Source organism: Protopterus annectens, chromosome 4.part0 (genome assembly GCF_019279795.1).
Source record: "Protopterus annectens isolate FY-2018-M chromosome 4.part0, PAN1.0, whole genome shotgun sequence".
NCBI classification, from domain to species: domain Eukaryota; kingdom Metazoa; phylum Chordata; order Ceratodontiformes; family Protopteridae; genus Protopterus; species Protopterus annectens.
The window spans coordinates 1,874,211,273-1,874,223,295 of NC_056733.1; positions in this window are offsets into that span (position 1 = coordinate 1,874,211,273).

Consider the following 12,023-nt stretch of genomic DNA (forward strand, 5'->3'; position numbering starts at 1 on the left):
GTCAATACCCCTGATGCCTTTGATGTTAACTCAGAACAACTACAACATCATGCATCCAAACCTAAAAACATTGCAACTGACTGCCTGGAACATCACATAGCAGCAACTAACCCAGACCTATCCCAAAGGGTTAAAGTCATTATCCTTGAAGCCCGCAGACCTTCAACAAGAAGGAACTATTGCAGGAAAATGGAAAAGGTTTGTCATTTGGAGTACTGAAAGAGGAAAAGATGTGTCGACCAAAGATATTGCTAACATCCTGGAGTACTTGGCAGAGCTTCTACATACAGGCCTGTCTTATTCCTCCAAGATACATGCATCAGCTATTTCAGCAGAATACAGCTTCGATCCACCTGTCTTTTCGCATCCTCTACTCAGGCAGTTCCTCAGAGGGATCAAGAATGTAAAACCTCCTAGGAAACCACCATTACCAGCATGTGACTTGAACTTTGTACTAGAAAAAATTGACACTCCCTCCATTTGAACCAGCAGCAACAGCAGAACTTCAACACCTATCATGGAAAACTGCTTTCCTACTGGCAATTACTTCAGCAAGGAGGGTTTCGGAACTACAGGCCTTAATGGCAGTACAACCCTTCCTAATCTTCCATCAAGATAGGGTCTCCATGAGAACTAATCCTACATTTATGCCTAAGGTGGTATCCAGAGTGTCTTTAAACCAGGCAATCCACCTACCTACCTTCTTTCCCAATCCACAGAACAGGGGGGAAAGACTGCTGCATACCTTGGATGTACATAGACAGTTACGCTACTACCTGGACAGAACCAAAGGTAACAGAAAAACTGACCAGCTTTTAGTAGCCTATGCAACAGGAAGGGAAGGAAAAGCAATTTCCAAACAGACAATCTCCAAATGGATAGGAAATTGCATAAGATTCTGTTACTTCTACCATGGAAAACCAATTCCACAGAACATAAGACCTCATTCTACAAGGGCTACAGCCACTACCACAGCTTTCCTACGAGGAGTGGCAACCAAGGACATTATTGAGGCGGCTACTTGGACCTCCGTGCATACATTTGCCAAGCATTATAATTTACCTCTATACTCTAGATCCCGAGCAGGGTTTGCCACTGCTGTACTGCAAGGGATCCTAACTACACCATAATTTTTCTTCCTCCACCCCTAGTTGGCTATGGTATTCTACCCATTTGTTATGACTGCAGATGCTACCTTGAAAGACATAGTACAGTTTTGTACCTACCATAAATGTAGATGTCCGAATTGGATAGCATCTGCAGTCAGGATTACCCTCCCTCCTTCCCCTCTGTGGTACTCCTAGGGTATTTACCCTCCTATTAGCTAGCTGGGGGGGAGTCTCTTATGGTGTATTTGTTTGTATATATGTACATACATGCTTATTTTTTGTGTTTGCCTTCTACTTTTTTGGAAACATTGGCATTTATCCAAAATTTAGCTTTCCAAGAGGGCAACTGGCATCTGGGGCAAGAAACACTGAGGAAAATGGCGTCGGCTGATGCCTTTATACCCGAAGACCAGCAGAGATGACGTCGGGTGAAGTGCGACATCAGCCGAAGCCGGACCCAGACTTTGGAATCCGGCCGACCGAAGGGCTGCCTGACGACAGGACAACCCATTTGTTATGACTGCAGATGCTATCCTGTTCGGACATCTACATTTATGGTAGGTACACAACTGTACTTTATGTGGTACATCAACAAACAGGGAGGCACACATTCATACCCCCTATGCCGGCTGGCACTGGACCTATGGGATGTGGCTCTGAGCTACAACATTCAGTTACAAGCAATTTTTGTACCGGGAAAAGAAAACATTCTAGCAGACATATTAAGCAGGACTACCATGGATGCCCACGAAAGGATGCTGCATCCGGACATCTTCAAAGCCATCACAAGAGAATGGGGACTACCACAAATAGACTTATTTGCATCCCCACTCAATCACCAGCTAAAGAAATTCTGCACAAGGACGTACCACCCACTTGCTTGGAAGGTTGACTCCCTATCTTTCAGTTGGAAAAACCTGACAGCATATGCATTCCCACCACTTCCTTTGATGCACAAGGTGCTATTGAAGATCAAAGAGGAACGTCCAAGGATCATTCTGATAGTTCCAGACTGGCCAAGGCAACATTGGTACCCATTACTGAGGAGCATGTCTCGGGAACAAATATGGCCACTACCCCTGATCCCATTGCTGTTAACACAGAACAACTACAACATCCTGCATCCAAACCTGAAAACTCTGCAGCTGACTGCCTGGAACATTACATAAGATCAATTAACCCAAATTTATCCCAAAGGGTTAAAGACATTATCCTTGAGGCTCGTAGACCTTCAACAAGAAAGAATTATGCAGCAAAATGGAAAAGATATCTCATTTGGAGTACTGCAAAGGGAGAAGATGTGTCACTGGTAAACATAGCCACATCAACATCCTGGAGTACTTGGCAGAGCTCTTCCATACAGGCCTGTCCTATTCTTCCATCATGATACATGCATCAGCTATTTCAGCAGAATACAGCTTGGATCCTCCTGTCTTCTCACATCCTCTGCTCAGGCAGTTTCTGAGAGGAATTAAAAATGTAAAACCTCCTAGGAAACCACCATTGCCAGCATGGGACTTGAACTTTGTGCTAGAAAAATTGACACTTCCCCCTTTCGAACCAGCAGCAACAGCAGAATTACAATACTTATCCTGGAAGACTGCTTTCCTGCTGGCAATCACCTCAGCAAGAAGGGTTTCTGAACTACAGGCATTAATGGCAGTGCAACCCTTCCTGATCTTCCATCAAGATAGAGTGTCCATGAGAACAAATCCTACATTTATGCCTAAGGTGGTATCCAGAGTGTCTTTAAATCAGGCTATCCACCTACCTACATTCTTCCCCAACCCACAGAACAGGAGAGAAAGGCTGTTGCATACCTTGGATGTACATAGACAATTACGCTACTACCTGGACAGGACCAAGTCCAATAGAAAAACTGACCAGCTTCTGGTAGCATATGCAACAGGAAAGGAAGGAAAACCAATTTCAAAACAGACAATCTCCAAGTGGATAGGAAATTGCATTAGATTTTGTTACTCCTACCATGGAAAGAAAACTCCAGAGAACATCAGGCCTCACTCCACAAGGGCTACAGCCACTACCACAGCTTTCTTACGAGGAGTGGCTACCAAGGACATTATAGAGGCTGCTACTTGGACCTCCGTGCATACATTTGCCAAGCATTATAATTTACCTTTATATTCTAGATCCCGAGCAGGTTTTGCCATTGCTGTTTTGCAAGGGATCCTAACTACACCATAATCTCTCTTTTTTCCTCCTCCCCTAGTTTGGCTATGGTATTCTACCCATTTGTAAGGACTGCAGATGCATCCTTGAAGGACATAGTAGAGTTTTGTACCTACCATAAATGTAGATGTCCGATAGGAATGCATCTGCAGTCAGGATTACCTGCCCGCCTTCCCCTCTGTGGTACTCCTAGGGTATTTGCCATCTTCTAGCTAGCTTGGGGGGGATCTATTATGGTGTATTTGTTTGTATATATGTGCATACATGCTTATTTTATGTGTTTGCTCTCTACTATTTGGAAACATTGGCATTTATCCAAATTTAGCCATCCAAGAGGGCACCTGGCATCTGGGGCAAGAAACACTGAGGAAAATGGCGTCGGCTGATGCCTTTATACCCGAAGAACTGCAGCTATGACGTCGGGTGAAGTGCGACACCAGCCGAAGCCAGACCGAGACTTTGGAATCCGGCCGACCGAAGGGCTGCCTGACGACAGGACAACCCATTTGTAAGGACTGCAGATGCATTCCTATCGGACATCTACATTTATGGTAGGTACAAAACTGTACTTTCCCTTTCCTCACTCAGTGAATCCTCCTTGGATTCTAGATCCCATTCCGGATCTGATATCTCACCCATCCCGCTTATCAACCCCAAATCTGGACAACCTGAAGCTGACTGCTTGGCTGCTCCAGTTCCACTCCTGATCAGGACTCCCGGTATTTCGTCCCCAGTTAAGGCCATCCTGATGGCGGCTCATAAACCATCCACCAGGAAAGTTTACCGCAGCAAGTGGAAACGGTTCTCCTTGTGGGCGGAGCGGCAAAGTCTAAACCCCTTCACAGTTCCCCTTCCTCTGGTGCTTGACTTCTTAACCACTCTTTTTAATGATGGTGCCAGCAGTTCCACGGTCAAAGTACAACTTGCGGCAATTTCTCATTATCATATTGGTCACGACCCCAGTCCACTGATGTCTGCCAAATTGTGTAAGATTTTCCTAAAAGGTACTTTTCTTCTCAGGCCCCCTGTAAAGCAAGTGGTTCTTCCTTGGGACCTTTCTTTGGTCCTTTCGGCCTTGACCGCTCCCCCCTTCGAACCGGCGGCAACGGTAGATCTGAAATTTTTATCTTTCAAGACGGCCTTTTTAGTAGCCATTACCTCTGCCAAGAGAGTTTCAGAACTTCAAGCCTCCTTACTTGGTCTTTCATCCGGACCGTGTATACCTCAGGACCAACCCGTCTTTTCTTCCTAAGGTAGCTTCTGAAGCAAATATTAATCAATCCATTAACCTCCCTGTTTTCTTTCCTAAATATCAAAACAAGGGTGAATACAAGCTTCATTCCTTAGATGTTCACAGGCAACTTAGATTTTATCTAAACAGGACAGCTGGGTCATAGGCAATCCAACCAGTTGTTTATTTCCTTTGCTAAATTTAATTTGGGCAAGCCAATCTCTAAAGTCTCATTATCACGCTGGATTTCGCAGTGCATCTTATTGGCTTATCAAGCTTCTGGAAGGCCCGCACCGGAGGGAGTACATGCCCATTCAACCCGGTCAGTTTCTACCTCGGTGGCCTTTAAGGCTAGGATTCCTCTGGATGATATTTGTTCAGCAGCCACTTGGGCTTCATCTCATACCTTTATTTCCCACTACAAGTTGGATATTACATCTAGGGGGTAGAGCATCCTTTGGCTCCGGAATATCCTTCCATGATGGCCGCCCAAGATTCAGGTAGCTGGGGACTCTGTCCCACAGGTTGCAGACAGATGAATCTCCTACTTCAGATTTAGAAGTTATGTACTCACCATAACATTCCATCTGAGTAGGTGTATTCATTTGTCTGCAACCATCCCGCCCTCCTATCCCCCTGGTCTTTTCAGTTTCCTGCATATTATGTGTTACCCTTTTCTGGGTGTTCATGCTGTTGGCAAACTCGATCTGAGGTCATGTAGGGAGAGCAGGGCATTATGGGTGAGGGGAGGAGCTGAGAGCTCGGATCCATAGCTGGAAAACCATGCCGGTTCGGATCCGATATCGGATCCATAACCCACAGGTTGCAGACAAATGAATACACCTACTCAGATGGAACGTTATGGTGAGTACATAACTTCTAATTTTAGACATTGTTGTTGATGTTTTCTCAGAATCCAACATGGCTCCTGATTCCCTGCCTCCGACTCCTAGTAAGCCAGACAGATAGATATTACAGGGTTCTTGACTCCAAGTTTCTTTTCAAAAACCCTACTGCTCACCCTGAAACAATTTCTCAGGGTCCCAAGAGTGTTAAGGCTTCTACTGCTAAAAGTCCTACCTCTTCTGATAGCGACTCTAGGGCACTGGATAGATGGGGTAAGAAGGTTTATACGTCTGCAACCCTAGCAATCAGGGCTTTAAACTGTCAATTTCATATGCTTAAATATCAACAGCATGTCATGGGCTTACTTAAACAGAAAATGATGATTTCTGATTGTGCGGAAAATAGAGTTACAAGATTTATTGCATTCAGCTGAACAAATTGGAAAGGATACTTTGCAATGTGGTTTTGATTCCTTGGAGGCCTCTTGCAGTGCCACCGTAACTGGATCTGTGATAAGACATGCTTGGCTCAAGGAGCAGAATCTGCCTGATCATGTTAAAGCTAAATTGTTGGATGCTCCTTTACAACAAGTCAGTCTGTTTGGTAAGGCAGAAGAAGTTTTGAAAAAGATGGAGGACAAAGCTAAATCTATGCAAACTGTAAAAGGTTTCTTGCAAGTGCAGCCACCCAGGTTCAGTAGACACTGGCTTACTAAGAACTGGTCCTTTCCAGTGTCCAACAGAGCCACTCAAGTCAAACCCAGACACTCCAAAGGCTGCAGGTTTCAGTCACAAGGAACTTGCAGAACAAAGCAATGGGGTGCTTCCACCTCCAAATCTGGAAGTAGCAAAGCACCCCCCTACGGTAAACAGTCTCAATGACTTTCCTCTGCCATTTCCAAGCACTTATCTTTTGGCAGCCCCTTTAGGGGGAAAACTAGCACTTCATGCTCAAAATTGGCATCTAATTACCCAGGACAAGTGGGTCTTAAATATAGTATCCCAGGGATACAGATTTCATTTCCATACGATGTTCGTGTTTCACTGTTGCAGTCATTACACTTGGGTTATCCTGCTGGAAGGCTACCCGCAGTCGGCCTGAATTCCAAAGTCCTGGTCCGGTATTTGTTGCTGTCGCCTCTTCCCTGGCATCCATGCGCCAGTGGGTATAAAAGATGCAGCCAACACCCATTTTCTCCAGTCTTTCTTGCCGCGCGGTGCCTGAAGCAAAAGCAGTTCGCAAGTGCCGGTCGGCCGACTCCTGTGATTTTCGAAATCGGATTTCAGTTCCGAAGTCTTCATTAAAGCAAAGTACCTCGTTGGGGAAACTTACCAATGTCAGAAAAAGTTAACAATTGTATTTCTTGTGGAAAGCAAATACCTCATAAGGATTTTCACTCTTACTGTATTGCTTGCCTAGGCCCTGACCACGACGTTGCTTGTCGGTTTTGTGCTAGATTTAACCAACGCACTATAAAGCGTTGGTACTATTTTGCCTTTCATTACTTAGGCCGAAGATTAAATTACACTGTGCCGTTGAAACAACCGACGACCGCAATTTCTAAAAAACGCAAGGATAAAGACAAGGACAGGCATCCGAGGTCCAAAACTGACGGTGAGGCTTCCGCTAAGCTAGTCTTCTGTTCTCATGGAGGCGCTTTCGTGGCCCCTGTCGCCCGCTACATCAGAGCCACAAGCCGCTTCCGACTCCTACGTGGAGCCGACTGGGCCTCTGGAAACACTTCTGCTACTTTGGCTGTACGGGCTTTAAATTGCCAATTCCATATGCTTAAATATCAGCAATATTTAATGTCACTCTTAAAACAGAAAATGTTGACTAATTGAATGTCCAGAAAACAAGGAAATGCAGGATTTATTGCATGCAGCTGAACAAGTGGGTAAACATACTTTGCAATGTGGATGTTCTTCATCTCACATTGCTGCAGTCATAACCTGTGGGTAGTCCGCTGTCCTCGGTCGGCCCGAATACCAAAGTGTTAGGCTGGCGTCGGTCATGGTCGCTCAGATCTGACGTCAGTACGCAGTGGTACTAAAGCGCATGACCAACGCCATATCCTCAGTCTTTCTTGCCACATGGTCCGAAGCAGAAGCAGCGTTTGCAAGTGCCGTTCGGCGTCCTGAAATTTTCGTATTCTGAGTTTCAGACCGAAGACCAAGTTGGGCTAAGTACCCCGTTGGGGAATATTTTTGTCTTTTCTTGCCTCAGTTAAATCCGGATGTCAGAAAAAGTGAATAATTGTATTTCTTGTGGGAAACCGATACCTCATAGGGATTACCACTCTCTTTGTATTCCTTGCTTGGGGCCTGAGCACGACGTAGTCGGGTGTCGCTTTTGTGCTAGATTTAATAAGCGCACCATTAAACGCAGGTTAGATTGTGCTAGGCTTGTCTTCAGTAAGCAGTGTAACTACAATATGCCGTCGGATCCTCCGATGCCCGCTACCGCTAAGAAGCGTAAGGAAAAATCGTTAAAGTCCAAGCAGGATGAGTCGTCCGTTACGGACGCCGGTTCTTTAGAAACTACGGTGGAATCTGTGGATCCAGCCGAGGTTTCAGCTGAGTCTCAGGGGGAGCCTTTAATTTTGCAGGATGTGGCCTCTCAGGAGTCGGGTCAGGCTGAGGGGGCCTCTCAGGTCTCTGTAGTCCCTTCTTTGCATAAGGTGGTTAGGCCTTCTACTTCTGTCTCTAAGGTACCTTCTAAGGTCAGGCCTGGTTTGTCTTCCTCTGGCGTCAGCCCTAGTTCTGCAGGTTCTGTACCTAAAAAGCATATGCTGAAAATGGCAGAAGATTTGATTACCTTAATCAGGGGTTCTATGCCCCCTCCAGATAAGAGGCCTAGGGTGGAGCCAGAGGTGGAAGGATTGGAGCATTCCTCAGATTACTAGTCCTCGGCTGAAGACATTCAGGATTTTCCTCCTTATTCTGATTCAGATGCAGAGGATTCTAGTCCTTCTGCTTCCCCTCCAGAGGATTTTTCTTTTTCTGAAACCCTGCATTCCATGAGGGAGCATTTTAAGTGGGAAGGTCAGGATTTCTCAGATTCTTGAAAGAGACTTAGGGAATTTTTGTTTTTACCACAGCATAGGCCCTTGGCTATACCCCTGTTTTGGATGTTGTTCAGGATGTTTTCTCTGAAGCTTCCCTTAATCCTGATTCTTTGCCTCCTGCCCCGGTCAAGCCAGACAGGTATTACAGAGTGCCAGAGGCTCATAAATATTTGTACAAAAGCCCAAGAGCTGACCCAGAAACTATTAGCCAGGGACCTAAGGGTGTCAGGGCTTCTGTTGTAAAGAATCCAGTTCCTATGGATAAAGATTCTAGAGCTTTGGATAGGTGGGGTAAAAAAGTGTATACCTCTTCCACTCTAGCAATGAGGGCTTTGAATTGCCAGTTTCATATGCTGAAGTACCAGAATTTTCTCCTAAGTCAGTTAAAGTCTAAGGTAGATGCTTTGGCCGAGGGCATAGAGTGTAAGGAATTGCAGGATTTAGTTCATGCCTCTGATCAGGTGGGTAAGCATTCTTTGCAGTGTGGTTTTGATGCTCTTCAGGCTTCTTCCAGGGTGGCTGCCACTGGATCAGTTATTCGTAGGCACGCCTGGCTTAAGGATCAGAGCTTGTCAGAGCATGTTAAAGCTCGAATTTTGGATGCTCCCCTTCAATCTGAAGTTCTGTTTGGTTCTCCTGTGGAGTCAGTTTTGAAGAAAATGGAAGACAAAGCTAAGTCTATGCAGACAGTTAAGGATTTTTTGCAGGTGCAGCCCCCTAAGTTTAGCAGAAATTGGCCTACTAAGGGATGGGCTTATCCTCCTCCTGATTTACAGTCTAGGGGCAGATCTAGACGTGGTAGGGGCAGAGCTCATGCTCAGGGTTCTTTCAGGCCTAGGACATGGAGTTCCCCTGCACAATCTTCAGGTGAGGGCAGGGGTCAGCCTTTTCGTAAACAGACCCAATGACCTGTATCTCCAGCTGCCAGATCCTTCCTGTCTGGCAGCTCCTTTGGCACTTTTCAGGCAAAATTGGCTTTTAGTCACCCAGGACAAATGGGTGTTGGACATTCTAGACCGAGGCTACAAGTTTTATTTTCACACCTTGCCTCCTTTCAAAGGCATGCCAGACATTCCTCCTCAGCAAAAGTTGGAGGCTCACAAACAGATTTCTTTACTTTTAAAAATGGAGGCTATCCAGGGGGTCCCTCCGTCAGAAGTGGGCCTAGGATTTTATTCTCACCTGTTTTTGGTACCAAAGAAAGGAAACACTTGGAGGCCAATTCTGGACTTGTCTATTCTCAACACATACCTGGACATTCCCAAATTCAAGATGTTAACTTTGCAACAGCTTCTGCCTCTGCTAGGCAAAGATCACTGGATGGTAACTCTGGATCTCAGAGGCTTATCTTCACATTCCTATCAGGCCCAGCTGCAGGAGGTTCCTGCGTTTTCAGGCTGGCACTTTTTATTATCAGTTCTCTGCATTGCCCTTTGGCTTATCTACTGAGCCCAGGGTGTTCACAAAAGTCCTAGCTCCGGTGATAGCCTTCTTAAGACTAAGGGGAATACAAATTTATCCTTATTTGGACGATTGCCTGATTCTTGCTCAAGACAGTCAAGTTACTTCACCATCTTCAGTATGTTATGACAGTGTTAAGGTGCCTAGGGTATTCTGTGAACGAAACAAAGTCCAGTCTAGTACCCTATCAGGACATGTGCTTTCTGGGTGTGAGACTGAATACAGCCTCTCAGATGGCGTTTTTGACCCCAGACAAACAAAGAAATCTTGCCCTTTACTTCCAGCAATTATCTCTACGGTCCAGGCTGACTGCAAGGACAGTCCTTCAGGCCTTGGGGTTCATGGCATCTTGTATTCTGGTGCTTCCCAATGCCAAACTGCATATGAGGAAGCTACAATGCTATCTCAAAAGCGTATGGACTCAACACTGCCACGATTTGGACACTGTCATTCAGATAATACCTTGCATCCAAAGGGAATTCTTGTGGTGGGCTCAGGAATGTCACCTAAACAAGGGACTCTGTGACCCGACCAGAGGCGAGTCAGATCTTAACGACAGATGCCTCAGACATGGCTTGGGGAGCACACTTCAATGGGAAATGGGTTCAAGACACGTGGCCTCCCAGACTACAACATTTGCATATCAACATGAAGGAGATGTTAGCAGTCCAATTTGCCCTGATGGCCTTCAAGGATCTACTTCAACCAGGACAGGTGTTGATTCAAACAGACAACACAACAGTCATGTGGTACATCAACAAGCAAGGGGAACCCATTCTACCCTCTTTGCAGACAAGCTATGATTTTGTGGGAGACTGCTCTCAGTTTGCACCTCACTCTTCAGGCAAGGTTTCTGCCGGAGCACAGAACTCCTTAGCAGATGTTTTGAGCAGACAGATGGTGGATCCCCACGAGTGGAAATTGGATCCTCATGTATTTCAACAGTTGACGGTGGCTTGGGAACTCCAGACATAGATCTGTTCGCTTCTCCACTAAATTTCCAACTGCCAAAGTTTTGCACAAAGCTGTTTCACCCAAAAGCTTGGAAAGTGGATGCTCTATCATTCAGTTGGAACAACCTTCACGTCTATGCCTTTCCTCCTCTGCCTCTTCTTCCCAAGGTGCTCTTGAAGGTCAGACAGGACAAGCCTTACATGATTCTAATAGCTCCAGATTGGCCACGTCAGCACTGGTACCCTCTGCTGAGGAGTTTAGTACGGGAGCCTCCTTGGCCTTTGCCATCAGTTCCACACCTTTTGTCCCAGGCAAGCAATCATTTCCGCAATGTCAGGATTCAGTCCCTGCATCTGACAGCTTGGCATATTCTGTTTTAGACCCTGGGGGGTCGCAGCTTCCACAACAAGTTTTGAATGTTATTTTGGAGGCCAGACGGCCTAGTACCAGGAAAGTTTATGCTGATAAATGGAGGAGATTTTTTCTTTGGAGCAAAACAAAGAGCTTTGATGTCTCTGTGCCTAATTTGAGTGTTTCACTTCAGTATCTTACAGAATTATTAGACAAGGGTTTGTCTTTCTCCTCTGTAAAAGTTCATGCTGCAGCCATTTCTGCTCACTATGACTGTGACCCTCCTTTATTCTCTCACCCTTTGTTTAAGCAATTTCTTAGAGGGGCAAAAAACATAAGACCCCCACGTAGAGCTCCTACTCCTTTCTGGGATCTCAATTTTGTTTTGGAAAAGCTCACTTTACCTCCTTTTGAACCTGCAGCTACTACGGAGTTGAAATTTTTGTCTTGGAAGACTGCTTTTTTTGTTGGCCATTACGTCTGCTAGAAGGGTATCTGAATTACAGGCTCTAATGGCAGTTGAACCCTTCTTGATATTTCATAAGGATAGGGTCTCCCTGCGTACTAACCCTACTTTTATGCCTAAGGTCGTTTCTAATGTGGCATTAAACCAATCTATTCATTTGCCTACATTTTATGCTGATCCCCAAAATAAAGGGGAAAAAATTTTGCACTCTTTGGATATTCACAGGCAGTTGCGTTATTATTTGAGCAGAACCAAAGGGTTCAGGCAGTCTCAACAGTTGTTTATTTCTTTTGCTTTGGGATCTCAGGGGAAACCTGTTTCAAAACAAACTATTTCTAAGTGGATTGG